The sequence below is a fragment of the Triticum aestivum genome, chromosome 4D (assembly GCF_018294505.1).
Source record: "Triticum aestivum cultivar Chinese Spring chromosome 4D, IWGSC CS RefSeq v2.1, whole genome shotgun sequence".
Taxonomy (NCBI): domain Eukaryota; kingdom Viridiplantae; phylum Streptophyta; class Magnoliopsida; order Poales; family Poaceae; genus Triticum; species Triticum aestivum.
Genome location: NC_057805.1, coordinates 7336296 through 7363961, shown reverse-complemented (window position 1 = coordinate 7363961; position 27666 = coordinate 7336296).

Here is a 27666-nt window from a genome sequence, read left to right as displayed (position 1 = left end):
TGAGAGACTCATTGATATCATGCTTAGTTGGAATAGATCTAAGCTTCAAAGAATCAACATCAAGAGAAATTCTATCCACGTTCCTAGCCAATTCATCAACCTTAAGCAATTTTTCTTCAAGCAAGGTGTTGAAATTCTTTTGTGAATTCATAAACTCGTTAACACTAGTCTCAAATTCATAGGGCATCTTATTAAAATTTCCATAAGAATTGTTGTAGGAATTACCATAATTATTAGAGGAATTACTAGGGAACGGCCTAGGACTAAAGTTTCCTCTATACGCGTTGTTACCAAAATTATTCCTACCAACAAAATTCACATCCATAGAGTCATTATTATTATCAATCAAAGTAGACAAAGGCATATCATTAGGATCAGAAGAAACACTCTTATTAGCAAACAATTTCATAACTTCATCCATCTTTCCACTCAAAACATTAATTGCTTCAATCGCATGAACCTTTTTACTAGTAGATCTTTCAGTGTGCCATTGAGAATAATTAACCATAATATTATCTAGGGGTTTAGTAGCTTCTCCTAAAGTGATTTCCATAAAAGTGCCTCCCGCGGCCGAATCTAAAAGATTTCTAGAAGCAAAATTGAATCCGGCATAATTTTTTTTATAATCATCCACAAATTCAAACCATGAGTAAGGCAATTACGTATCATTAATTTCATCCTCTCCCAAGCTTGTGCAACATGTTCATGATCAAGTTGCTTAAAATTCATAATATCGTTTCTAAGAATATTTTTAGGCAAAGACGAAAACCAAGTTTTAGCGCGATCTCTAAGCAAAAACGAAAATAGCTTCAATTTAACAATATCATTGTCCACATATTTCTTCTTTTGCATATCACACAAATAAACAAAGCTATTTAGATGGGTAGCAGCATCTTCACTAGGAAGGCCGGAGAATTGATCTTTCATGACAAGATTCAACAAAGCAGCATTAATTTCACAAGATTCAGCATCGGTAAGAGGAGCAATCGGAGTGCTAAGGAAATCATTGTTGTTGGTATTGGAAAAGTCACACAATTTAGTATTGTCTTGAGCCATCATGACAAGCAAGCAATCCAACACACAAGCATAGAAGATCTTCATGATAGAGAGTCTCTTGTTTTGTCACTTTCATATACTAGTGGGAATTTTCATTATAGAACTTCGCTTGTATATTCCAACAATGGGCTTCCTCAAATGCCCTAGGTCTTCGTGAGCAAGCAAGTTGGATGCGCACCCACTTAGTTTCTTTTGTTGAGCTTTCATACATTTATAGCTCTAGTGCATCCGTTGCATGGCAATCCCTACTCAGTCACATTGATATCTATTGATGGGCATCTCCATAGCCTATTCATACGCCTAGTTGATGTGAGACTATCTCCTTCTTTTTGTCTTCTCCACAACCACCATATTGTATTCCACCTATAGTGCTATGTCCACGGCTCACGCTCATGTATTGCGTGAAAGTTGAAAAGGTTTGAGAACATCAAAAGTATGGAACAATTTCTTGGCTTGTCATTGGGGTTGTGCATGATTTGAATATTTGTATGATGAAGATGGAGCATAGCCAGACTATATGATTTTGTAGGGATCACTTTCTTTGGCCATGTTCTTTTGAGAAGACATGATTGCTTTATTAGTATGCTTGAAGTATTATCGTTTTTATGTCAATATTAAACTTTTGTTTTGAATCTTATGGATCTGAACATTCATGCCACGATGAAGAAAATTACATGGACAAATATGTTAGGTAGCGTTCCACATAAAAAATTATGTTTTTATCATTTACCTACTCGAGGACGAGCAGGAATTAAGCTTGGGGATGCTTGATACGTCTCCAACGTATCTATAATTTTTTATTGTTCCATGCTATTATATTATCCATCTTGGATGTTTTATATGCATTTATATGCCATTTTATATGATTTTTGGGACTAACCTATTAACCTAGAGCCCAGTGCCAGTTTCTGTTTTTTCCTTGTTTTGAGTTTTATAGAAAAGGAATATCAAACGGAGTTCAATTGACCTGAAAATTTATGGTGGTTTTTGATGGACCAGAAGAAGCCCCCGAAGCAAAAGAGTTGGGCCAGAAGAATCACGAGGCCTCCACAAGGGTGGAGGGCGCTCCCTACCCCCTGGGGGGCGCCCTCCAATCTTGTGGGCTCCTCGTGGACCCCCTGACTTGTTCCTGACGCCAAAAATTCTTACAAATATAGAAACCCCCAGAAATAAACCTAGATCGGGAGTTCCGCCGCCGCAAGCCTCTGTAGCCACAAAAAACCAATCGGGAGCCCGTTCCGGCACCCTGCCGGAGGGGGAAACCATCACCGATGGGCATCTTCATCATCCCGACGGTCTCCATGATGAGGAGGGAGTAGTTCACCCTCGGGGCTGAGGGTATGAACCAGTAGCTATGTGTTTGTTCTCTCTCTCTCTCGTGTTCTTGATTTGGCACGATCTTGATGTACCGCGAGCTTTGTTACTATAGTTGAATCATATGGTGTTTCTCCCCCTCTATCTCCTTGTGATGAATTGAGTCTTTTCCTTTGAGGTTTTGTTATGTCGGATTGAATCTTTGGATGTGAGAGCACTTGATGTATGTCTTGCGATGGGATATCCGTGGTGACAATGGGATGTTCTGTTGATCCACTTGACGTATGTTTTGGTTATCAACTTGCGGATTCCCGTGGTGACATTGGGGTAATCCATGCATATGGGTTGATGCATGTTTTCATATTCCTTTCTTCGGTAGAAATCTCGGGATACTCTTGAAGTTCTTTGTGTTGGATTGAATATTATGAATCTGAAATTGTGTGATGCAGATCGTATAATTGACCCACGGATACTTGTGGTGACATTGGAGTATCTAGGTGAGATTAGGTTTGATTGATGTGTGTCATATGGTGTTATTTTACTACAAACTCTAGGGTTGTTTGTGACACTTATAGGAATAGCTCAATGGGTTGATCGGAAAGAATAACTTTGAGGTGGTTTCGTACCCTACAAGCAATTTCATCTTATGTTCTCCGCGATAGGAACTTTGGAGTGATTCTTTGTTGCATGTTGAGGGATTGTTATATGATCCAATTATGTTATCATTGTTGAGAGAACTTGCACTAGTGAAAGTATGAACCCTAGGCCTTGTTTTCAAGCATTGCAATACCATTTTCGGTCACTTTTGTTACTAGTTACCTTGCTGTTTTTATTTATTCAGATTACAAAAACCTATATCTACCATCCATATTACGCTTGTATCACCATCTCTTCGCCGAACTAGTGCACCTATACAATTTACCATTGTATTGGGTGTGTTGGGGACACAAGAGACTCTTTGTTATTTGGTTGCAGGGTTGTTTGAGAGAGAGCATCTTCATCCTACGCCTCCCACGGATTGATAAACCTTAGGTCATCCACTTGAGGGAAATTTGCTACTGTCCTACAAAACTCTGCGCTTGGAGGCCCAAGACGAGTCTACAAGAAGAAGGTTGCGTAGTAGACATCAAGCTCTTTTCTGGCGCCGTTGCCGGGGAGGCTAGGTAAGCGGTGATGAAGCCATGTACCTAGGGTAGGGTCATAGGCCTGACCTAGACACCCTCCCCAAGGGCATCACCCTCAAGATAGAAGCATTCGAAGGGTGCCATCATCCACTCGACCAGGGACATTCCACTCGGAAGAATCAATGTCACTCGACCGTCACTGAAACCACTCGACATACAGAAGATCTAAAGTCACTCTACGCAGCAACGGTCGGGCGTTTACTCATAGACTTAATTACCATTTATAACACTTTATTGCGGGCGTTCCTGTAACCCTTACTCTTTATGAACATTGAACCCTGTGTAACGGAGGGGAGCTGGGGTCTTGGCGCACTCTATATAAGCCACCCCCTCCTCTGGGGCAAGGGTTCGCACCCCCTGTAACTCACACGCGCATAATCCAGTCGACCGCCTCCGGGCTCCGAGACATAGGGCTGTTACTTCCTCCGCGAAGGGCCTGAACTCGTAAAACTCGCGTGTACAACTTCGCCATAGCTAGGATCTTGCCTCCTCATACCTACCCCCCATTCTACTGTCAGTCTTAGATCCACGACAGTTGGCGCCCACCATGGGGCAGGTGTCTTAGCGACTTGTTGGAGAAGTTGCAATTTTTCCGATCCCCATCATCATGGTTTCCGGCGGAGGATTGGCCAAGGGCCGCGAGATCCATCTCGGCGCGCTCGTGTTCGTCGCCGACAACTCCGCTTGGCTCCAAGAAGCTCCACTCGACGTCGAGGCGCTCCCCGTCCGCGGGGCAACGCACTTTCGCGCGTGCGTCCGTGGCGTCCTTCTTCGGCAGCCGTCGACTCAGTATCGGTCGGCTCCTGTGGCGTCCTCGCTCCTTGCTGTTCGCCGGTGCAAGCATTCCGGTCGGTCGCGGCTCCAGCAGTGGGTGAGGCATGCGGTGGCCCGCCAATCAGCCACCTCGCATGTCACGGCAATCGAGCCCGACGAAACTCTCTACGGCCTGTTCGATCTGTCGACTGGCTCCGTCGAGACTGCATATGAGTGCGACAGCAGTGACCCCGCGGTGGAAGTCCTGATGGTCAACGGACCACGCAGTCCTCCTGGCTTCCCCCGCGACGACGGTGGCGATGGCGGCGGCGATCCGTCGCGCGTCCACGAGGAGTATCGCCCCGAGCCCCTCTCTTCGCAGCAGAGGGAAGAGCTTCACCGCTGTAACATGGATGCACTTCACACTCCTATCGTTGGAGAAACCCCCAAGGCCCGGGCCTTGGAGGAGGCGCGCCTGGCCAACTTGGCTGAGCGCACTCGACTGGAGAACCTCCAGCGTGCTCGGGAGCGGATTCCTGAGTCCAGTCGATGACAACTTTTTCCGCCTCCAACTCAGGTATACCAAACTCTGATTCAAAATCTCACAGCTGCAGCCCGAATAGCAGAGTCGATTCAGCCTTCCCAGTCGGAAGCTGGCAGAGGTTTGATGCAGATCCGGGCTTTACTCCGGGCTGCAGGAGAGCAGAACACAGCAGTATCACAGTCATGGAATAGAATTCATAGCAGGTTTGTGGTGGCGGACACAGTTCGGTCGGCTCACAGCCCAAGATCGCCCCCGCGGCATGAGGGACGTGGAGACCGGCGAGATCAGTACAGAAACCGTGAGCAGTATGATCACCGACTCGACCACGATGACCGTCGTCGAGTGCCCACACCTCCCCCGAGGAGTGGGTCATATGTGCCTCAGCAGCACAATGATAGACGCCCTCAGAGTGGAGGGCAAACAATTCCAGTCGACCCCAGGGAGCCGGGCTTTGATGCGAGATCTATTCTTGTTCAAGGTCTGGTCGACAGAAACCGAGCACACAGAGAGGGTCATGACAGAGATCACCCGACTGGCAGCAGAGTACATGTTTCAGGCCCAGAGTGCTTTAGCAGAGGCATCAGGGTTGCGGTGATTCCTCCCAACTTCAGGTTGGCGACTGGAATCAGCAAGTTCACTGGTGAGTCCAAGCCTGACACTTGGCTTGAGGACTACCGAGTGGCTGTGCAGATCGGTGGCGGCAATGATGAAGTGGCCATGAAACACCTTCCCCTTATGTTGGAAGGCTCAGCCAGAGCATGGTTGAATCAGTTAGCACCTAGCAGCATATACAGTTGGGAAGAACTCGCCTGAGTGTTTGTCAGAACCTTTGAGGGTACTTGCAAACGGCCGGCAGGGTTAACAGAATTGCAGTCCTACGTGCAGAAACCGAATGAGACCTTGAGAGATTACGTCCAGAGATGGATCACATTGCATCATACAGTGGAGAATGTGTCAGATCACCAAGTAGTTTGTGCCTTCAAGGAGGGTGTTAAGTATCGAGAGTTGAATCTTAAATTCGACCGGACAAGAGATATGTCTCTGTCCCGGATGATGGAGATCGCCACCAAGTATGCTAATGGTGAAGAGGAAGACCGACTCCGGAGTGGCAAACATAAAACAGTCGCCCAGGAAACCGGAGGAGGGAATTCCAATCGGAAGCAGAAGCGCAAGGCCGAACCAGTTGCTCCTGGTGAAGCTTTAGTGGTGGCTCAAGGAAAGTTCAAGGGGAAGCCCAAAGGACCCTGGAACCCCAAGAAAGTGAAAGATCAAGATGGAAATGATGTGTTGGATTTACCCTGTCACATTCACATCAAGAAAGATGAAGAGGGTAATCTGATTTACCCTAAACATACCACTCGATAGTGTCGGCTCCTGATCCAGCAATTTCGAGAGAAACAACCCAAGGAGAAGGAAAAGGAGTCAGACAAGGGTGAAGATAAGGAAGAAGACGATGATGGTTTTCGCAACGTCAATTCCACTCTAATGATTTTTGCTGATGTTGAAAGCAAAAGTCGACTGAAAGTTATAAACAGAGAGGTGGACATGGTTGCTCCGGCAACACCAAGTTATCTGAAGTGGTCCCAGACTGCCATCACATTCGACCAGTCTGACCACCCAGCACATATAGCCACCCCTGGGAGGCAAGCGCTCGTGGTCGACCCAGTTGTTGAAGGCACTCGACTGACTAAAGTGCTGATGGATGGTGGTAGTGGCCTAAATATCCTGTATGCGGAGACCTTGAAGGGAATGGGCATTCCGATGTCCAAGCTCAGTGAAAGCAATATGAGTTTCCATGGCATCATACCTGGCAAGAAGGCTGAATCACTCGGCCAGATCGCCCTTGATGTGGTTTTCGGTGATTCCAAGAATTACCGCAAAGAAAAGTTGACATTTGAAGTAGTGGATTTCCAGAGTGCTTATCATGCCATTCTGGGTAGGCCTGCCTATGCACGTTTCATGGCTCGACCATGTTACGTGTACCTCAAGTTGAAAATGCCTGGTCCTAGAGGAGTGATCACTATCACTGGCAATCGGCAGAAGGCAGAAGAGTGCTTCCAGAAGGGTTCAAAAATCACCGATGCGCAAATGGCAGCAGTCGAAATGCAAGAATACCGGAAGAACGCAGATCCGAGTGATTTGTTGCGCTCCAAGAAGCCTGCCACTGATTCTGCATTTCAGTCGTCCGGTGAAACCAAGCCGATTCATATTCACCCGACGGACCCTAATGCTGCTCCTACTCATATCTCAACATCACTCGACAGTAAATAGGAAGAAGCGCTCATCCAGTTCCTCCGTGAGAACTGGGACATCTTTGCATGGAAACCTTCTGACATGCCGGGTGTACCCAGGGGACTGGCTGAGCATCGTTTGCGAGTCGACCCGAAGGTAAAACCAGTCAAGGAACATCTTCGACGGTCCGCCGTACAGAAGAGGAAAGCAATTGGTGAGGAAGTGGCTCGGCTCCTGGCAGCTGAGTTCATCCGAGAGATTTACCACTCCGAGTGGCTCGCCAATGTTGTCATGGTCCCTAAGAAGGACGATTCACTTCGCATGTGCATTGACTTCAAGCATATCAATCGGGCCTGCCCGAAAGATCATTTTCCTCTCCCCCGCATCGACCAAATTGTCGACTCGACTGCGGGGTGTGAGCGATTGTCTTTTCTGGACGCCTATTCCGGGTATCATCAGATCCGACTGTATGGACCCGATGAGATAAAAACGGCTTTCATCACTCCATTCGGATGTTTCTGTTATGTCACCATGCCATTCGGCCTGAAGAACGCTGGAGCCACATTCATGAGGATGATTCAGAAGTGTCTGCTCACTCAAATCAGTCGGAATGTGGAAGCATACACGGATGACATTGTGGTCAAGTCACGAAAGGGTTCCGACCTGCTGGCTGACCTTGCTGAAACTTTTGCCAACCTCAGAAGGTATGATATCAAGCTTAATCCATCAAAGTGTACATTCGGAGTTCCTGGCGGAAAGTTGCTCGGTTTCCTTGTTTCCGAACGAGGGATCGACGCAAACCCAGAGAAAGTTGGTGCCATACTCCGGATGAAGCGCCCTATACGTGTACATGATGTCCAGAAGCTTGTTGGTTGTTTGGCCGCCTTGAGTCGATTCATATCTCGTCTCGGTGAAAAGGCCCTGCCTCTTTACCGACTGATGAAGAAATCTGACAAGTTCGAGTGGACAGATGAAGCTGACGCAGCGTTTGCAGAACTCAAAGCCCTGCTTTCCACCCAGCCGGTGCTTGCTGCCCCAATCAGCAAAGAGCCTTTACTGCTTTATATTGCAGCCACAGGACAAGTTGTCAGTATGGTGCTCACGGTCGAGCGGGAAGAAGAAGGAAAAGCCTATAAAGTTCAGCGCCCAGTATACTATGTTTCTGAAGTTCTGACTCCATCCAAGCAAAGATATCACATTATCAGAAGCTTGTTTATGGGATTTACATGACCATGAAAAAGGTTTCACATTACTTCTCTGATCACTCCATTACAGTCGTCAGCGACGCACCATTGTCAGAGATCCTGAACAACAGAGATGCAACTGGTTGAGTGGCAAAGTGGGCGATTGAACTCCTTCCCTTGGATATCAAGTTTGAGGCAAAGAAAGCTATCAAGTCCCAAGCAATAGCATATTTCCTCGCCGAGTGGATTGAACAGCAACTGCCGACTCAGATTCACTCGGAGCATTGGACCATGTTCTTCGATGGATCCAAGATGCTGAATGGTTCCGGTACTGGGGTGGTATTGGTATCCTCCGAGGCGACAAAGTCAGCTATGTTCTCCAGATTCATTTTGACTCCTCCAACAACGAAGCTGAATATGAAGCACTTCTGTACGGGTTGCGTATGGCCATTTCACTCGGCATCCGTCGCCTCATGGTCTACGGCGACTCAGATTTAGTGGTTAATCAAGTGATAAAGGAGTGGAATGTCAGAAGCCCAGCTATGACTAGCGACTGTAATGCAGTGAGGAAGTTAGAGAAGAAGTTCGAGGGGTTAGAGCTCCATCACATACCCTGACTGAAAAATCAAGCAGCTGATGATCTGGCAAAGATAGGTTCCAAGAGGGAGGCCATTCCCAGCAATGTGTTCTTGGAACATATTCATACACCTTCAGTTCAAGAAGATCCTTTCACTAAAGAGCCCCCACAACCAAAAAGCGCCACTGATCTGACTGAAGTCGAAGTCCCAGCCGTGGTCAACTTGATCATGGAGGTTTTGGTCATCACTCCCGACTGGACAGTGCCGTACATTTCATACATCCTTAGGAAAGAACTCCCAGAGGATGAAGAAGAGGCTCGACAGATCGTCTGTCGATCCAAAGCCTTTACTGTGATAAGAGGACAGATGTTCAGAGAAAGTGTGACTGGAGTCTGCCAGAAATGCATAACACCAGAGGAAGGTCGAGTGATCCTCAATGACATCCACTCGGGGACCTGTGGTCACCATGCGTCTTCTCGGACCATTGTGGCCAAAGCATACCGAGCGGGATTTTATTGGCCGCGAGCAAATGAGATGGCAAAAGAAATAGTCAACAAATGTGAAGGTTGCCAGTTTTACTCCAACATGTCTCACAAGCCTGCATCAGCCCTGAAGACCATTCCACTCGTCTGGCCCTTTGCTGTTTGGGGATTGGATATGGTTGGACCTCTCAAGACTGGTAGGAGCGGCTTCACTCATGTGCTCGTGGCAGTCGACAAGTTCACCAAATGGATCGATGCCAAGCCTATCAAAAGTCTTGAAGCCAGTACTGCTGTCAGCTTCATCAGAGAGTTAACATTCAGATATGGTGTTCCGCACAGCATCATCACTGACAATGGGTCGAACTTTGATTCTGATGAGTTCAGAGCCTTCTATGCTTCCCAAGGCACTCGAGTCGACTATGCTTTAGTTGCCCACCCCCAGTTGAATGGACAAGCTGAAAGAGCAAACGGATTGATTCTCAAAGGACTGAAACCCCGACTGATGCGTGATCTCAAGCACGCAGCAGGCGCCTGGGTCGATGAACTTCCATCAGTGCTTTGGGGATTGAGGACAACTCCCAATTGGTCGACTGGCCGAACTCCATTCTTCTTGGTCTATGGAGCTGAAGCTGTACTCCCGAGTGACTTGCTTCACAATGCACCCCGAGTTGAGCTTTTCTCAGAAGATGAAGCAAAACAGGCATGGCAAGATGCAGTTGATCTCCTGGAAGAGGAAAAAGAGATGGCCCTGATCCGGTCGACCATCTATCAGCAAGACCTGCGTCGATTCCATGCCAGAAACGTGAGGGGTCGAGCATTTCAAGAGGGAGACTTGGTTCTTCGAGTGGATCAGCAGAAACCACACAAGCTTGCTCCTGCTTCGGAAGGCCCCTTCATCGTCACAGGAGTGCTCCACAATGGAGCATACCACCTTTACAACATCGAGCACAAGAAAGACGAGCCACGCGCTTGGAATGCGGAGTTGCTCCACCCCTTTTATACTTAAGCGTTCAGATGTAATAAGAAATACCTTCTAGTTTGATTATCAAAGACACAGTTTTACAGTCTCCTAAATGTTTGCTGTTTCTTTGTTACATGTTTCAAATCCCCCAGTGGGTGCCTTAGCCGCGAATCCGTTTCGCCTAAGTTTAAAAAATCCTACCGAGTGGTGAGCAAGCCTTTCACTCGGGGGCTTAGCTGCGAATCCGTTCGCCTAAGTTTAAAAAATCCTAACGAGTGGTGAGCAAGCCTCTCACTCGGGGGCTTAGCTGCGAATCCGTTTCGCCTAAGTTTAAAAAATCCTACCGAGTGGTGAGCAAGCCTCCCACTCGGGGGCTTAGCTACAGGCCAGTACTCGCCTAAGTTTGAAAAATCCTACCGAGTGGCGAGCAAGTCTCCCACTCGGAGGGCTTAGCTGTAGTCCAGTACTCGCCTACGTTTGAAAAATCCTACCGAGTGGTGAGCAAGCCTCCCACTCGGGGGCTTAGCTGCAGTCCAGTACTCGCCTAAGTTTGAAAAATCCTACCGAGTGGTGAGCGAGTCTCCCACTCGGAGGGCTTAGCTGCAGTCCAGTACTCGCCTAAGTTTGAAAAATTCTACCGAGTGGTGAGCAAGCCTCCCACTCGGGGGCTTAGCTGCAGTCCAGTACTCGCCTAAGTTTGAAAAATCCTACCGAGTGGTGAGCAACCCTCCCACTCGGGGGCTTAGCTGTAGTCCAGTACTCGGATTAAAGTACTCGGGTATCAAGCCCGAAGGATTTTAACGGTTACAAAATCACTCGGCATTCCGAGGCAAATTTAAGGTGGGTCATAAAAGTTTGTTCCTCCACAGGAGGAGGGCTGGCAGGCTCGACGAATTCGTCCAGATCGATTCCGTCGGCAATCCGAGTGGCAGTAGCAATGAAGGTCTCCATGAAAGATTGGAAGTCATGCTTCTTGGTGTTGGCGACCTTGATCGCTGCCAGCTTCTCTTCTCGCGCTTCCTTGTAGTGGACACGAACCAAAGACAGAGCCACATCAGCGCTGCACCGGGCAGAAGACTTCTTCCATTCTTGCACTCGACCAGGAATCTCATTAAGTCGAGTCATCAGAGACTCGAGGTCATTCTGGAGCGTTGCCCCTGGCCAGAGTGTTGTGTCGATCCGCGACATTGCGACCTTCAGTCAAGCAAGATAATCAACAACACCCGCAACACGAGATTCCAATCGGAGTACATTCATGGCAGCCTCGTCTTTCACTGGAGAATGGATGGGGTCCAAGCTTGTCTCAACTCGCCCAGTCTCTTCCTCGAAGTTCCGGCAAAATTCTGTACGTACAATTCAAAGATGAGTCAGCGGTTGTATATCGAGTCGACAATGACAAGTCAATCGGTTCAAAGAAAATACCTTCAAGCATGACGAACAGCTTCTTGGCAAGACCTCCTAGATAATTCTCCAGATCGTCCCTCTTGCGAGCAATGCCTTCCATCTTCTCGTTCAGATTGTTCTCGTCCTTCTTCAGGCGAGTCGCTTCCTTATTGGCTTCATCAAGGGCAGTTTTCAGCTTGGCGTTTTCTTCCTCCAGTTTGCCGACTGAAGCTAGCTTCTGTTCAGCGAGTGTAGTTTTCTCGTCAGCTGCTTTCTGTGCGGCCGCAAGATCTTGGTCCTTTTTCGCCAAAGCTTGATTCATTTTCTCTGAAAGAAACAGCGCTCGGCTCAGAAAAAGCAAAATAGAATCTGGTACAGAGACAAATCAGTCGGCAAGCTTTCTCTTACCAGCAGCTTCATCCTTGGCCTTCTGCAGATTTGTCTTGGCCAGTTCCAGATCGAGGTTGACCTGTATCTGTTTTTTCTCCAATTCAGCAAAACGAACTCCAAGTTCACAAGATTTCTGTAATCAAGGGACAGTCAATCGACAGATGGAAAGATTAGTTACTTCAGAACAATAGTTCGATAAATTCAAGTTGTTTTCAGACCGTAGTCGACTGCCAGCAGTCAAGCACGGTCTCGGGGACTACACCCAGTGGGTGCACTTAGCATGCCCCCACTAGTCCAGTTTCCACTCGACGTGGTCTGTCCAGGCCGAGTGTAAAAAAAAGAGAGAGAAGAGGATCTAAGACCGTAGTCGACTGCCCACAGTCGACCATGGTCTCGGGGACTACACCCAGCGGGTGCACTTAGCGTGCCCCCACTGGTTTCGGATTCCACTCGACATGGTCCGTCCAGACCGAGTGGAAAATTTAGCTTCTCAGACCATAGTCGACTACCCGCAGTCAACTATGGTCTCGGGGACTACACCCAGTGGGTGCACTCAGCGTGCCCTCACTAGTTCAAAAATCCAATCGACACAACCTAATCGACTCAAGATACAAGTTTGCTCAGTGGCAAATCAAAACACCCAGTGGGTGTACAGATGCGAAGCGCAGACAGATGAAAAGATTCTTTGAAAGAAAGTTTTCAGGTAGCATATCCTAACAGAACAAGCTAAAAGAGTCAGTCGGCAATCTGCTAACCTGGACGTTGCTCTGGAGAGCGGAGCTGGCAACATAAGCAGCTTGGCTGGCCTCCCGCACCATCTTCATCTTCTCCATCATGATGCCCGCCTGGTGTATAGCCTCTTTGGCAGCACCCACCTGGTCTTCTGGGACATGATGTGCAGCAAAAAGTGAAGGTGGATCGGCGGGAGTCTGCACGGCTGACGCTAAAGGCTGAGCACTCGACAGCGGTATGGCGAAGGAGACGGAAGTCCGATTAGCATCGTCGGCGTCCTGAATTACCGGTTCCGCCACCGGCATCGACTGAGGCGTCTTGCCAGCGTACGTCTTCCTGTTTCTTCTCCCCAAGGGCCTCCGTGGCTCGTCCTCGTCGTCGTCGGGGAGATCAATGACATTTAGAGGAGCTGTAAAAAGATCAGTCGCCAAAAGTTCATCCTCGATTGGTTATATCGCAGTTCAATCGACAAAACAAAGACAAGATCACGAAGGTTATACCTGGGTTGGAGGTGACCGCGTCTTCCATGTCCTCATCCTCGTTTTTGTAAGCAGAGGCCCCAGAGGTAGCGGCACTGCTAGTTTCAAGATTCATTAGGTCAAACCAAGGAAAAATAGACAACGTAGAATTTCGAGTAAAACTGAAGACAGGACACTTATGCAGAGGCAACAGGGATGTCGATTTTGATTCTGGGCAGCGCCTTTCGGGTCTTCTGTGGTACGACCTTGGATTGTTTCGGAGCCTTTTCAGTCAGCGCCAGAGAAGACGTCTGAGGACGCTTTGACGACTGCCCAGTACGAACGGTTGCCTTGTCGCGGGCGCTTGCGGGATCGTGGGTGAGCTTGGATCGCCTTTCCCTACGGGGAGGTGAGTCAACCTCTTCTTCATCACTCGGGTCGGAGCTCTCCTCATCCCCTTCACCATCAGAATGCCACTCGCCGCTCTCGCCTCCGCTCGTCTCCCCCTCCGGATCCTGCTCCTGCTCTCTGTTGGGCATCGAATACATCTCAGTAAGAGCCTAGAAGACAACAAGCAAGACAAAAGTCAGTCGGTTGATTGCAAGCAGTTACATGATAAATCAAGATAACACTCGGCAATTCAGAGTTGGACCTTGTCTGTTTGGTGCGAGTTGTCAAGTGGAGGGACTCTCCTGGCCCCCCTGGGGTTATCTTTGTTGCCAGTGATACCCCTCAACCACTTCCCCACCGTATCCTCGTCGACTTCTTCTGGATGGATCCGAGTGGAATCGTCAATGCCCTAATACATCCACATCGGATGGTCACGGGCTTGAAGCGGCTGAATGCGTCGCCTGAGGAAGACTTCCAACAGATCCATGCCGGTCACGCCATCACGGATGAGCTGGACCACTCGCTCGACCAGCACCTTCACGTCTGCTTTCTCCCCCGGGGTCACTTTCAGGGCAGAAGGCTTCTCTACTCGAGCCATGGAAAAGGGGGAAGTCCAGTCGACTGACCGGGAGTCGGCTGGTCTTTGCAGTAAAACCAGGTCGACTGCCACCCTCGGACTGACTCGGGTAGGATTATGGCTGGGAAAGAGCTCTTACCCCTCATTTGGATTCCAAGACCCCCACACATCTGGATCACTTTTGTCCTCTCATCACTCGGATTAGCTTTTTTGACCGACTGGGAGCGACACGTGAAAATGTGCTTGAAGAGGCCCCAGTGTGGTCGACAACCCAAGAAGTTTTTGCACATGGACACGAAAGCGGCAAGATACACGATGGTGTTGGGGAAAAATGATGAAGTTGTGCTCCAAAGAAGTTCAAGAAAGCTCGGAAAAAAGGATGGGGAGGCAAAGAAAACCCGCGGTCGACATGGATGGCGAGGAGGACGCACTCACCCTCCTGCGGTCGGGGCTCAGTCTCGTCCGCCGGGAGCCGCGCGGATCCGTGGGGGATCAATCCCTCCTCGGCCAGATCGTCGATGTCGTCCTGGCGAATCGTCGACCGGATCCAATCTCCCTGGATCCAGCCACGCGGCAGACCGAACCTCGAGGAAGATCTGCCCCGGCTGGACTTCTTCCCCTTCCCTTCGTCGTCGCCTTCTTCGCGCGCTCCAATGCCACCGTCTTCTCCTTCCCCATCACAGTAGACAGAGCTCGAACGGAGCAGCGGCGCCGGGGCAGGAGCGGATGCGGTGGAGAAAATAGAGAAGGAAGAGGAAGAATGGGAGCGCACTGTTCAAAAACCCCGGACCGGCGCCTTATATGAGGTTGCTTCCGAGTGACTGACTTGTGGACCCAGGAGATCTTATCAAATCCCGCAACAGTCGCGCGAGCGATACGTGGCGAAAAAGGGCAACGGAAATCGAGGCGGCCCTGCCTTATCCAGCCCAATTGCTGCGGCCTCCTCCGCCCCGCGCGCTTCCCAAAAATTTGAATCCCGTGAGATCCGGGGGCAACAGAGCAACCTGTCAGACGGAAGATTTTCTCCATATCAACGCTCGAAGCTTTTCAGTAAAAGTTCACTCGACAAAACCAAGAATGAATCAAGGCGACTGAAAAAGAAGTTGATGTCACCGTATTGATTCATCGATCCCAACCAGACACTCCCAAAGTGCAAGAGCTGAATCGGAAGTATTTTCAACGCCTTCTCCACTCAAACCCTGAACCATTCGGGGGCTAATGATGAAGCCATGTACCTAGGGTAGGGTCATAGGCCTGACCTAGACACCCTCCCCAAGGGCATCACCCTCAAGACATAAGCATTCGAAGGGTACCTTCATCCACTCGACCAGGGACATTCCACTCGGAATAATCAATGTCACTCGACCGTCACTGAAACCAGTCGACATACAGAAGATCTAAAGTCACTCTACGCAGCAACGGTCGGGCGTTTACTCATAGACTTAATTACCATTTATAACACTTTATGCGGACGTTACCTGTAACGCTTACTCTTTATGAACATTGAACCCTGTGTAACGGATGGGAGCTGGGGTCTTGGCGCACTCTATATAAGCCACCCCCTCCTCTGGGACAAGGGTTCGCACCCCCTGTAACTCACACGCGCATAATCCAGTCGACCGCCTCCGGGCTCCGAGACGTAGGGCTGTTACTTCCTCCGCGAAGGGCCTGAACTCGTAAAACTCGCATGTACAACTTCGCCATAGCTAGGATCTTCCCTCCTCATACCTACCCCCATTCTACTGTCAGTCTTAGATCCACGACAACCGGCACTCGCATCCCGTCAACGAAGCTCTTTTCTAGTGCGGTTGCCGGGGAGGTTAGTGCTTGAAGGTATATCTTTAGATCTTGCAATTGAATCTTTTAGTTTCTTGTTTTATCACTAGTTTAGTTTATAAAAGAAAACTACAAACAAATGGAATTGAGGTTGCTGTATATACTTCATCTTTTTAATGTCTTTCGTGAAAACGGTGCTCAAGTGTCAGAAGAAGAAGTCAATAAAATGTTTGGCATAAAAACTTTGAATGATGAACATGATTGCAATGTTATTAGTATGAATTCTTTGAATATCCATGATGCTAATGATATGCAAAGCCACAAGCTTGAGGATGCTATGATTGATGAAGATGATATTTTTGGTCCCCCAAGTTTTGATGAGAATATTTATTATGATGAAAGCATGCCTCCTATTTATGATGATTATATTGATGAAAGTGGGTTTGGAAGAGTGTCAACTTTAGGTAGTAATGATCCCACTATTTTGGAGGGTGTTGAATCTTATTGTGATAATTATGAAAGTGGATTTGGAGAGGTCATGACTTTATTTAGTGATGAATCCAGCATTTCGGAAGAGGTTCCAAATGATTATGAGAACAAAGTTGCTATCTATGATGATTATTGTGATAACATGTATGCTATAAAGAATAATGATAACCATGAAACTTGTCATTGTGATTTTAATTTTCAATTGGATTATGCCTCACATGATAGTTATTTTGTTGAGTTTGCTCCCACTACTATGAATGAGAAGAATTTTGCTTATGTGGAGAGTAGTAAAATTTCCATGCTTGTGGATCATGAAAATATTGCTTTTATGTGATGGTTATATTGTTGAATTCATTCATGATGCTACTGAAAATTATTATGAGGGAGGAATATATGCTTGTAGGAATTGCAATAATATCAAGTTTCCTCTCTATGTGTTGAAGGTTTTGAAGTTATGCTTGTTTTGCCTTCGTATGCTAGTTGATTCTTGTTCCCATAAGTTGTTTGCTCACAAAATCCCTAGTCATAGGAAGTGGGTTAGACTTAAATGTGCTAGTCGTATTCTTCATGATGCTCTCTTTGTGTTTCAATTCTTATCTTTTATGTGAGCATCATTGAAATCATCATGCCTAGCTAAAAAGGCATTAAAGAAAAGCGCTTGTTGGGAGACAACCCAATATTTAACCCTACTATTTTTGTGTGTTTACATGATTAGGCTAATGTATTAATCATGTTTTATAGCTTTTGTTTCAATAAAGTGCCAATTAAAGCCTTTGGGATAGTGTGGATGATAGTTGACTTGATTCTGTGCAAAAACAGAAACTTTTGCGCTCAGTACAGGAATTTTTAAAATTCACTGGAATGTGCTTTTGATCTGATTTTTTGACACATGATTGATATACAAATTGCCTAGATTGTCCTAATCTTTCAGAAGTTTTTGAGTTACAGAAGTATACGAAGTTTCCAGATTGCTACAGATTATTCTGTTTTAAACAGATTCTGTTTTCCATGTGTTGTTTGCTTATTTTGATGAATCTATGAGTAGTATCGGAGGGTATGAACCATGGAGAAGTGGACTAGATTATTGACTCTAGTGCAAGTGGGAGACTGAAGGAAATATGCCCTAGAGGCAATAATAAAGTTGTTATTTTATAATTCCTTATTCATGATAAAGGTTTATTATTCATGCTAGAATTGTATTGATCGGAAACTTAAATACATGTGTGAATACATAAACAAATATCGGGTCCGTAGTAAGCCTCTACTAGACTAGCTCGTTGATCAAAGATGGTTAAGGTTTCCTAACCATAGACATGTGTTGTCATTTGATAACGGGATCACATCATTGGGAGAATGATGTGATGGACAAGACCCATCCGTTAGCTTAGTATAATGATCGTTCAGTTTATTGCTATTGCCTTCTTCATGTCAAATACATATTCTTCGACTATGATTATGCAACTCCCGGATACCGGAGGAATACCTTGTGTGCTATCAAACGTCACAACATAACTGGGTGATCATAAAGATGCTCTACAAGTATCGCTGAAGGTGTTTGTTTAGTTGGCATAGATCGAATTAGGATTTGTCACTCCGAGTATCGGAGAGGTATCTCTGGGCCCTCTCGGTAATACACATCATAAGCTTGCAAGCAAATGACTAAGGAGTTGGTCACGAGGTGATGTATTACGAAACGAGTAAAGAGACTTGATGGTAACGAGATTGAACTAGGTATGAAGATACCGACGATCGAATCTCGGGCAAGTAACATACCGATAGACAAAGGGAATTATGTATGTTGTCATAACGGTTCGATCGATAAAGATCTGCGTAGAATATGTAGGAGCCAATATGGGCATCCAGGTTCCGCTATTGGTTATTGTCCGGAGAGGTGTCTCGGTCTTGTCTACATGGTTCTCGAACCCGTAGGGTCCGCACACTTAACGTTCATTGACGATATAGTATTATATGAGTTATGTGATTTGGTGACTGAATGTTGTTCGGAGTCCGGGATGAGATCATGGACATGACGAGGAGTCTCGAAATGGTCAAGAGGTAAAGATTGATATATAGGATGATGGTATTCAGACACCGGAAGTGTTTCAGAGGGTACCAGGTACTTATCGGGTCACCGGAAAGGAGTTTCGGGCACCCCCGGCAAAGATATGGGCCTTATGGGCCAAGAGAGGAAACGCACCAGCCACAAGGGGCTGGTGCGCTCCCCATAGCAGGCCGGCCTAGGAGGAGAAGGAAAGAGGGGAAGGGAAAGGAAAGTGTGGAGTAGGACTCCCCCTTCCTTCCCTCTCCCCCCTCTTTCCTTCCCCCTCGGTTATATATGGCAGGGGGCGCGGCTTGGGAGGGACTCCAAGTAGGATTCCTCCTACTTGGGTGCCTCCTATGGCTGCTCCTCCCTCCCTCCCACCTATATATATGTGGGAGGGGGGCGCCTAGCACACCCCAGACAATTGCCTAGCCGTGTGCGGCGCCCCCCTCCACCGTTTACACCTCGGTCATATTTTCGTAGTGCTTAGGCGAATCCCTACGAGGATCAATTCACCATCACCATCACCACGCGTCGTGCTGACGGAACTCATCTACTACCTCGACGTCTTGCTGTATCAAGAAGGCGAGGGACGTTACCGAGCTGAACGTGTGCAGATTGCGGAGGTGCCGTGCATTTGGTACTTGATCGGTTGAAGCACGAAGAAGTTCAACTGCATCAACCACGTTGTGAAACGCTTCCGCTTACGGTCTACGAGGGTACGTAGACACACTCTCCCCCTCGTCGCTATGCATCTCCATGGATAGATCATTGTGTGTGCGTAGAATTTTTTGTTTTCCATGCAATGATTCCCAACACAAAGGGGACTCATCCATAATTAGTTTATTTAGACCATTGACACGTGTCAGTGTCAAAACCGGCAGATCTCAGGTAGGGGGTCCCGAGCTGTGGATGTGGGATCGATGGTTAACAAGGAATGTATAGACAGCAGTACCCAGGTTCGAGCCCTCTCAAAGAGGTAAAACCCTATGTCCTGCTTGGTTGTATTGATGTGTTTGTATGATGATTACATAGAGTTACAGAAGTAGAGCAATATTCAGGTCTTCACAGACTATTCTGTTTTTCACAGATTCTGTTTTCTATGCATTGTTCTCTTGTTTTGATGAATCTATGGACAGTATCAGGGGGTATGAACCATGGTGAAGTTAGAATACAGTAGATATAATGCTAATATGAAATTGGAATGAGTTTACAAACGTACCTAAAGTGGTGATTTGCTTTTATTATACTAACGAAGCTCACGAGTTTTCTGTTGAGTTTTGCGTTGTGAAGTTTTCAAGTTTTGGGTGAAGTTTCGATGGACTAAGGAATAAGGAGTGGCAAGAGCCTAAGCTTGGGGATGCCGAAGGCACCGCAAGGTAATATTCAAGGAAAACCAAGCATCTAAGCTTGGGGATGCCCCGGATGGCATCCCCTCTTTTGTGTGCAATCCATCGGTAAATTACTTAAGGCTATATTTTTATTCACTACATGATATGTGTTTTGCTTGGAGCTTCTTGTATTATATGAGTCTTTGCTTTATTTTCTTTTTAGTTTGCCACAATCATCCTTGATGTACACACCTTTGGAGAGGGACACACATTAATCGTGAATTTATTAGAATACTCTTTGTCTTCACTTATATCTTTTGAGCTATGCAGTTGCTCTAGTGCTTCACTTATATCTTTTAGAGCACGGCGGTGGTTATATTTTGAAGAAATTGATGAACTCTCATGCTTCACTTATATTATTTTGAGCGTCTTATAAATAGTATGGCAATTTGCTTAGGTTATGAATTTGGTCCTAATATGATGGGTATTCAAGAGGGATATAATAAAAACTTTCATGAAGATCATTGGATATATGAGAAGTTTGATTCCTTGCAATTGTTTTAAGATATAAAGATGGTGATATTAGAGTCATGCTAGTTAGTAATTGTCATTTAGTAAGAATACTTCTGTTAAGGTTTGTGATTCCCGAAGCATGCACGTATGGTCTCTCGTTATGCGATGAAATTGGAGCATGATTTATTATTGATTGTCTTCCTTATGAGTGGTGGTCGAGGACGAGCGATGGTTTTTCTTACCAATCTATCCCCCTAGGAGCATGCGTAGTAGTACTTTGCTTCGAGGGCTAATAAACTTTTGCAATAAGTATGTGAGTTCTTTATGACTAATGTTGAGTCCATGGATTATACGCACTCTCACCCTTCCACCTTTGCTAGCCACTCTAGTACCGCGCAACTTTCGCCGGTGCATTAAACCCTTCTTATACCTTTCCTCAAAACAGCCACCATACCTACCTATTATGGCATTTGCATAGCCATTCCGAGAAATATGGCCATGCAACTTCCCTTGTTCCGTTTTATTATGACACATACCATCATTTTCATATTGCTTTGCATGATCATGTAGTTGGCATAGTATTTGTGGCTTGGCCACCGTTCATAATTTTTATACATGTCACGCTAGATCATTGCATATCCCGGTACACTGCCGAGGCATTCATATAGAGTCATATCTTTGTTCTAGTATTGAGTTATAATTCTTGTGTTGTAAGTAAATAAAAGTGTGACGATCATCATTATTAGAGCATTGTCCCATGTGAGGAATAAAAAAGAGAGTCCAAATGAGCCCAAGAAAAAAAAGAGGCCAAAGTGCCCAACAAAAAAAGAAAAAAAATAAAAGAAAAAGGAAAAAAATGAGAGAAAAAAGAGAAGGGACAATGTTACTATGCTTTTCCACACTTGTGCTTCAAAGTAGCACCATGTTCTTCATGATAGAGAGTCTCCTATTTTGTCACTTTGATATATTACTAGTGGGAATTTTTCATTATAGAACTTGGCTTGTATATTCCAATGATGGGCTTCCTCAAATGCCCGGGGTCTTCATGAGCAAGCAAGTTGGATGCACACCCACTTAGTTTTGTTTTGAGTTTTCATACACTTATAGCTCTAGTGCATCTGTTGCATGGCAATCCCTAGTCACTCACATCGATATCAATTGATGGGCATCTCCATAGCCTATTAATTTTCCTAGTTGATGTGAGAATTTCTTTCTCCTTTTTTGTCTACTACCACCTTCTATTCCACCCATAGTGCTATATCCATGGCTCATGCTCATGTATTGCCTGAGAGTTGAAAAAGTTGAAGCGCGTTAAAAAGTATGAACCAATAGCTTGGCTTGTCATCGGGGTTGTGCATGATAAATACCTTGTGTTAAGAAGATGGAGCATGACAAGACTATATGATTTTGTAGGGATAACTTTCTTTAGCCATGATATTTTGAAAAGGCATGATTGCTTATTAGTATGCTTGAAGTATTATTGTTTTTATGTCAATATTAAATTTTGTTTTGAATCTTATGGATCTGAATATTCATGCCACATAAAAGAAAGATTACTTGACAAACATGTTAGGTAGCATTCCACATCAAAAATTCTATTTTTATCATTTACCTACTCGAGGACGAGCAGGAATTAATCTTGGGGATGCTTGATACGTCTCCAAAGTATTTATAATTTTTGATTGTTCCGTGCTATTTTATTATCCATCTTGGATGTTTTATATGCATTATTATGCTATTTTATAGCCTTTTGGGGACTAACCTATTAACCCAGTGCCAAGTGCCAGTTGTTGTTTTTTCCTTGTTTTTGTCTTTAAAGAAAATCAATACCAAACGGAGTCCAAACGGAACAAAACTTTTTGAGGATTTTTCTAGGACCAGAAGACACCCTGGAAGCTTCGGGAGGAGGCTAGAAGGGCCATGGACGGGCCACAAGCTCACAAGGCGTGACCCAGGGGGCCGCCCACAAGCTTGTGGGCCCACCATGGCACCTCTAGCCCTAATCTTTGCTATATAAATACCCAAATATTCCCCGTGTACCAGGGGCACACCCAAAATACTTTTCCGCTGCCGTAAGCTTCTGTCCTCGTGAGATCCCGTCTTGGGGACTTTTCCGGCACTCCGTCGGAGGGGGATTCGATCACGGAAGACTCTACTGGGCCTAATTCGGATAGGCCATAATGGGCCGTGTGTTAGCGGGCTATAAATGGGCTATATGCGAATAAGCCGTTAACAGGCTTTCAGTGGGCTGGGTTGTTACCTTTTGACCAGGTCAAACGGGCCGACCTTTTGGCCTGAATGGGCCACTGTTGGACCGAGCCACGTGTCGACGTACCATAGGCGCATCCCGTCCATTCGCTGGATGACATCTATCCAAACGCTGAGCCGACACGTGGATCCGCTGGCGAATTAGAATTTTACACGTGGAAAATCCCTATTGGTCGTTGCTGTTAACGGGTTATCGGATCCAAAACCGGACCCGATAGCTTAACGGCAACCCGTTACGGTGGACGCCACATGTCGGTTACCCTTAATGAAAGCACTTCCATGATGCGTCATTTATCGCCATGGAAATGAACACTTCCGTGATGATAATTTTGGTATTGTCATGGAACACTTCTATGATAGCACATGTATGACTATCTTGATTCTGTCATAAAATCGTCATGGATGTACATGCATGACAGAAAGCGTGACCTACTGTGACAAACACATATCATCACGGAAGTGTATTTTTTTGTAGTGAAGAGTGTCAAACCCAACAAGGAGCGGAAGGAAATGACAAGTGGTTTTCAGCAAGGTAATGTCTGCAAGCAATGATATTGTTGGTAACAAGTAGTTTGATAGCAAGATAATTTGTAACGAGCAAGTAACAGTAACAATAACAAAAGTGCAGCAAGGTAGCCCAATCCTCTTGAGGCAGAGGACATGCCAAAATGGTCTCTTAAAATAAGCAAAGCATTCTTGAAGGTACACGGGAATTTCATCATATCACTTTCATCATGTTGGCTTGATTCGTGTTCGCTACTTTGATAATCTATAATATCAAAATAGTTCATCCCCACTACATGATTTCTCTTGACATGCAGCCCATCCACATCAGCAGTCGCCATGTCAGCAAAATCTTTGCCAAAAAAATCATGTGATGCAATATTACTACTTTCTTCCGTGAGTAGCCATCCATGGTCACCGAAGGGATTGCTCTTTCACCTTCCATATCTGACGAACGAGTAGCGTTTTCCCCTTCCATATCACGGTTTTACTCCCGATCATGAACCATAAAAATCCACCACCAGGCACCGGGCGCATCTCCACTTTCTCTCTGAATCCCTCCATCTTCACCTCCTAGCACCCTTATATGCTGACGCCATCGGCTGCCTCGAGGCGCCTACACCCTCACCTCCTTCTACCGCCTCTGTGTGCCTTGCCGCGGGGCACATAGATGCCGATGACTTACTGTTGCGGAGCAGATCCTAAGCGCGCCGTCGTTCCCTGCTCGGAGATCAGGCTGGCCATGCCGCCATCTTCTCGCATCAATTGTGTTGAAGGCGTGGGAGGAGCCTCTCTTATTTGGATTTTTTGATTTTTGCCTCCTATTTCCTTTCAGTTAGTCTAGACATGTATGTGTCTATATTGATTCGTTTTGTGATAATCAGCCAACAGTAGATTCGTTCCCACAGTCTCACAGCTCGACTTGCAAGAGACGCATCCACCATGGTGAGTTGGTGACCTCCAAAACTGGTGCCGTCGAAGAGACCCTCCTCGGCAGCAACAAGGGACAGGAGGAAGTAGTCGGAGCTTGAGTGGCTGGTCTGTTCAGATAAAGTGGGAAGGCGCGGTAGCGGACCACGGTCGGAGTCCCAATGTTTGAGACGACCTTTTGCCTCTTCCTCAGGTGATAACCCACAAGTATAGGGGATCGCAACAGTTTTCGAGGGTAGAGTAATCAACCCAAATTTATTGATTCGACACAAGGGGAGCCAAAGAATATTTGCAAGTATTAGCAGCTGAGTTGTCAATTCAACCACACCTAGAGATTAATTATCTGCAGCAAAGTGATCAGTAGCAAAGTAGTATGATAGTTTTGATAGTAGTAGCAACAGCAATAGTAACTGTAACAGTGATAGCAATATTTTGTAGCAAGTGCAATAGTGACAGTAACAGTAGTAACTTAGCAGAAACAATATAAGAGAAATTCGTAGGCATTGGATCGGTGAATTCGTTGAATGATATTCATCCTATAACAGTCGTAACCTAGGGCGATACAGCACTAGTTCCAGTTCATAAATATAATATAGGCATGTATTCCGCAAATAGTCATACGTGCTTATGGAAAGAACTTGCATGACATCTTTTGTCCTACCCTCCCGTGGCAGCGGGGTCCTATTGGAAACTAAGGGATATTAAGGCCTCCTTTTAATAGAGAACCGGAACAAAGCATTAACACACAGTGAATACATGGACTCCTCAAACTACGGTCATCACCGGGAAGTGTCCCGACTTCTGTCACTCCGGGTTTGCCGGATCATAACACGTAGTAGGTGACTATAACTTGCAAGATTGGATCTAGAAAATAGATATAATGGTGATAACATAAACGGTTCAAATCTGAAATCATGGCACCCGGGCCCAAAGTGACAAGCATTAAGCATGGAAAAGTCATAGCAACATCAATCTCAGAACATAATGGATACTAGGGATCAAGCCCTAACAAAACTAACTTGATTACATGATGAATCTCATCCAACTCCTCACCGACCAGTGAGCCTACGAAGGAATTACTCACTCCCGCTGGGGAGCGTCATGGAATTGGCGATGGAGAAGGGTCTGTGATGACGAAGATCAAAGATCCCCCTCTCCGGAGCCCCAAACGGACTCCAGATCTGGCCTCACAATGAAGAACATGAGGTGGCGGCGGCTCCGTCTCGTGAAACGCGATAATTCTTTCTAATTGATTTTTTTCCTCCAAAAATGTGATTTTATAGTATCAGGGTTGGAGTCTGCGGGGCCACCAGGTGGGGACAACCTACCTGGGCGTGCCTTCGTGGGTTGTGCCCACCCAGGTGCCCCCCTCCGGTGGTTCTTGGCTCCAGAAATTCTATTTTATTGTACAAAATTCCTCGCTAAGTTTCGTTCCAATCCGAGAACTTTTATTTCTGCACAAAAAACAACACCATGGTAGTTTTGCTGAAAATAGCGTCAGTCCGGGTTAGTTTTATTCAAATCATGCAAATTAGAGTCCAAAACAAGAGGAAAAGCGTTAGAAAAAGTAGATACAACGGAGACGTATCATCAGGCTGTAGGTACACACTTTTGTCTCGCCTGCAACGACAAGTTTATATAACAGTTCATGTCTCTTACATTTTACATCAGTGTTCCGAAAAATAGAACACGAAAGTACTATCTCACTATATATGTTTTCAGAGTATGGGAGTATAGTTTGTACATCTCATTGTATAATTATTATTTTTTAGATCGTGGACTATTGTTTGTCCTGCATCAGTGCTTCTGTACTACTTCGCTATGCACCAACTCCACATATTTGTGATGCCTCGATGTGGCTTTAACTAATCAACCCATCAATCATTTGAGATTTGGATAGTTGTTATTTTGAGGAGCTTGCTTTCCTGTATATATCTTGCAAAACACGCCTGAAAAACTCTACCTGCCGTCCGACAATAAAAAGATCTGTTAAAGCATGTTCTTGACATTTCTTTTATTGGAATCTAAAATTGATAGAAAAATATTTCAGCTAATGTCCTCTCTATTTCTGATATTGAATAGTTATAAAAGAATCTGGTCTCATTTCTCTGCTATGCTTATTCATACAAGCTTAGCATATTTGGACTACAACCGTTTTACCTGAAACAATACCCGTATAGGGCATCAACTCACTAATGTTTTATTATATATTGTTGATGGATTTTTTTTCAAAGTTTGTACTGTAGCTTTCCTATCAAGAACTAATTGTGGTTTTCTTTATGACTAGCACTTTTTATATTGCTCTGATGTATCCTTTGTTTGGTGTAGATTATCTTCCCCTTCTCCTATGACGTTACATATTATACTATTTGAGCCATGTTGTCTTTGGTTACATTGGTCCAGTTTTCATAGCCGGACTTTAGAGCCAGGTAACAAAGGACTTTCAGCTTCAGTTGAAACCCAGCTCCCACAATATAGTAGATACAAATTGCATTGCCTTTTAGATCTATCCTTTAGGGTCACCAGCTGGTTGAACTATTTGTCATGCCTCTCATTGTTTAATTTTGTAACCAACTGAGCTAACATCATGTTTATTTATCACATGGATGTATGTGTGCCAATCTTCCATTATCTAGATGTAACATTGAACGTTGAATGAATTAAGCTGCTTCATTTGAAATATGAAACATGAACATAGTTATGGTTACTACATTTTTCCGTTGTTGGTCAACCCCTTTTTGTTTGCCACCCATCATTGTATCATTTTCATTTATACACAATCTATCTCTGCAGACGTTCATTCCATACATGTATGGTTTCTTCTTGGCTGCCTTGCGCTCGAGCTGCTGCAAGTACGACCGACATGCACAGTATCGCTGCCACAATCTCCGTCAAGTCCAGGTTATGACTACGGATCTCCGTTGCCTCCCTCCCCCCTCCTCCTTTTTAGTATTTTTAGGGTGATGTAACTGTTGACCTCTGGAGAATAATGCCACTACTGAATTTGACTGATCTGAGTGGAATGGAATTTATGCATGTGCACTGTACCATTACAGTAATGTATCATTCTTAAATATTTTTGTCAAATCACAATCATTTATTCATTATCTTATTGATCCTTTTAAGAGCCTAATTGACGAGTAAAACACCAGTTTTATGCACTATTTTCCGCAGCAACGCGCGGGGAATCATCTAGTTTGATATGTGGGTGGATCAGTGCTTAGGTGCTATTCTTACTTGAACAAACCTCCTACTTACGATTAACCCGCTCGCAAGCATCCGCAACTATGAGAAAAGTATTAAGATAAAATCTAACCATAGCATTAAACTTTTGGATCCAAATCGGTCCCTTACGAAGTAGCGCATAAACTAGGGTTTAAGCTTTTGTCACTCTAGCAACCCAAAATCTAATAACTACTCCACAATGCATTCCCTTAGGCCCAAATATGGTGAAGTTCATGTAGTCGACGTTCACATGACACCACTAAGGGAGCCACAACATACATACCATCAAAATATCAAACACATATCAAGTTCACATGATTACTTGCCACATGACTTCTCCCGTGACCTCAAGAACAAAAGTAACTACTCAA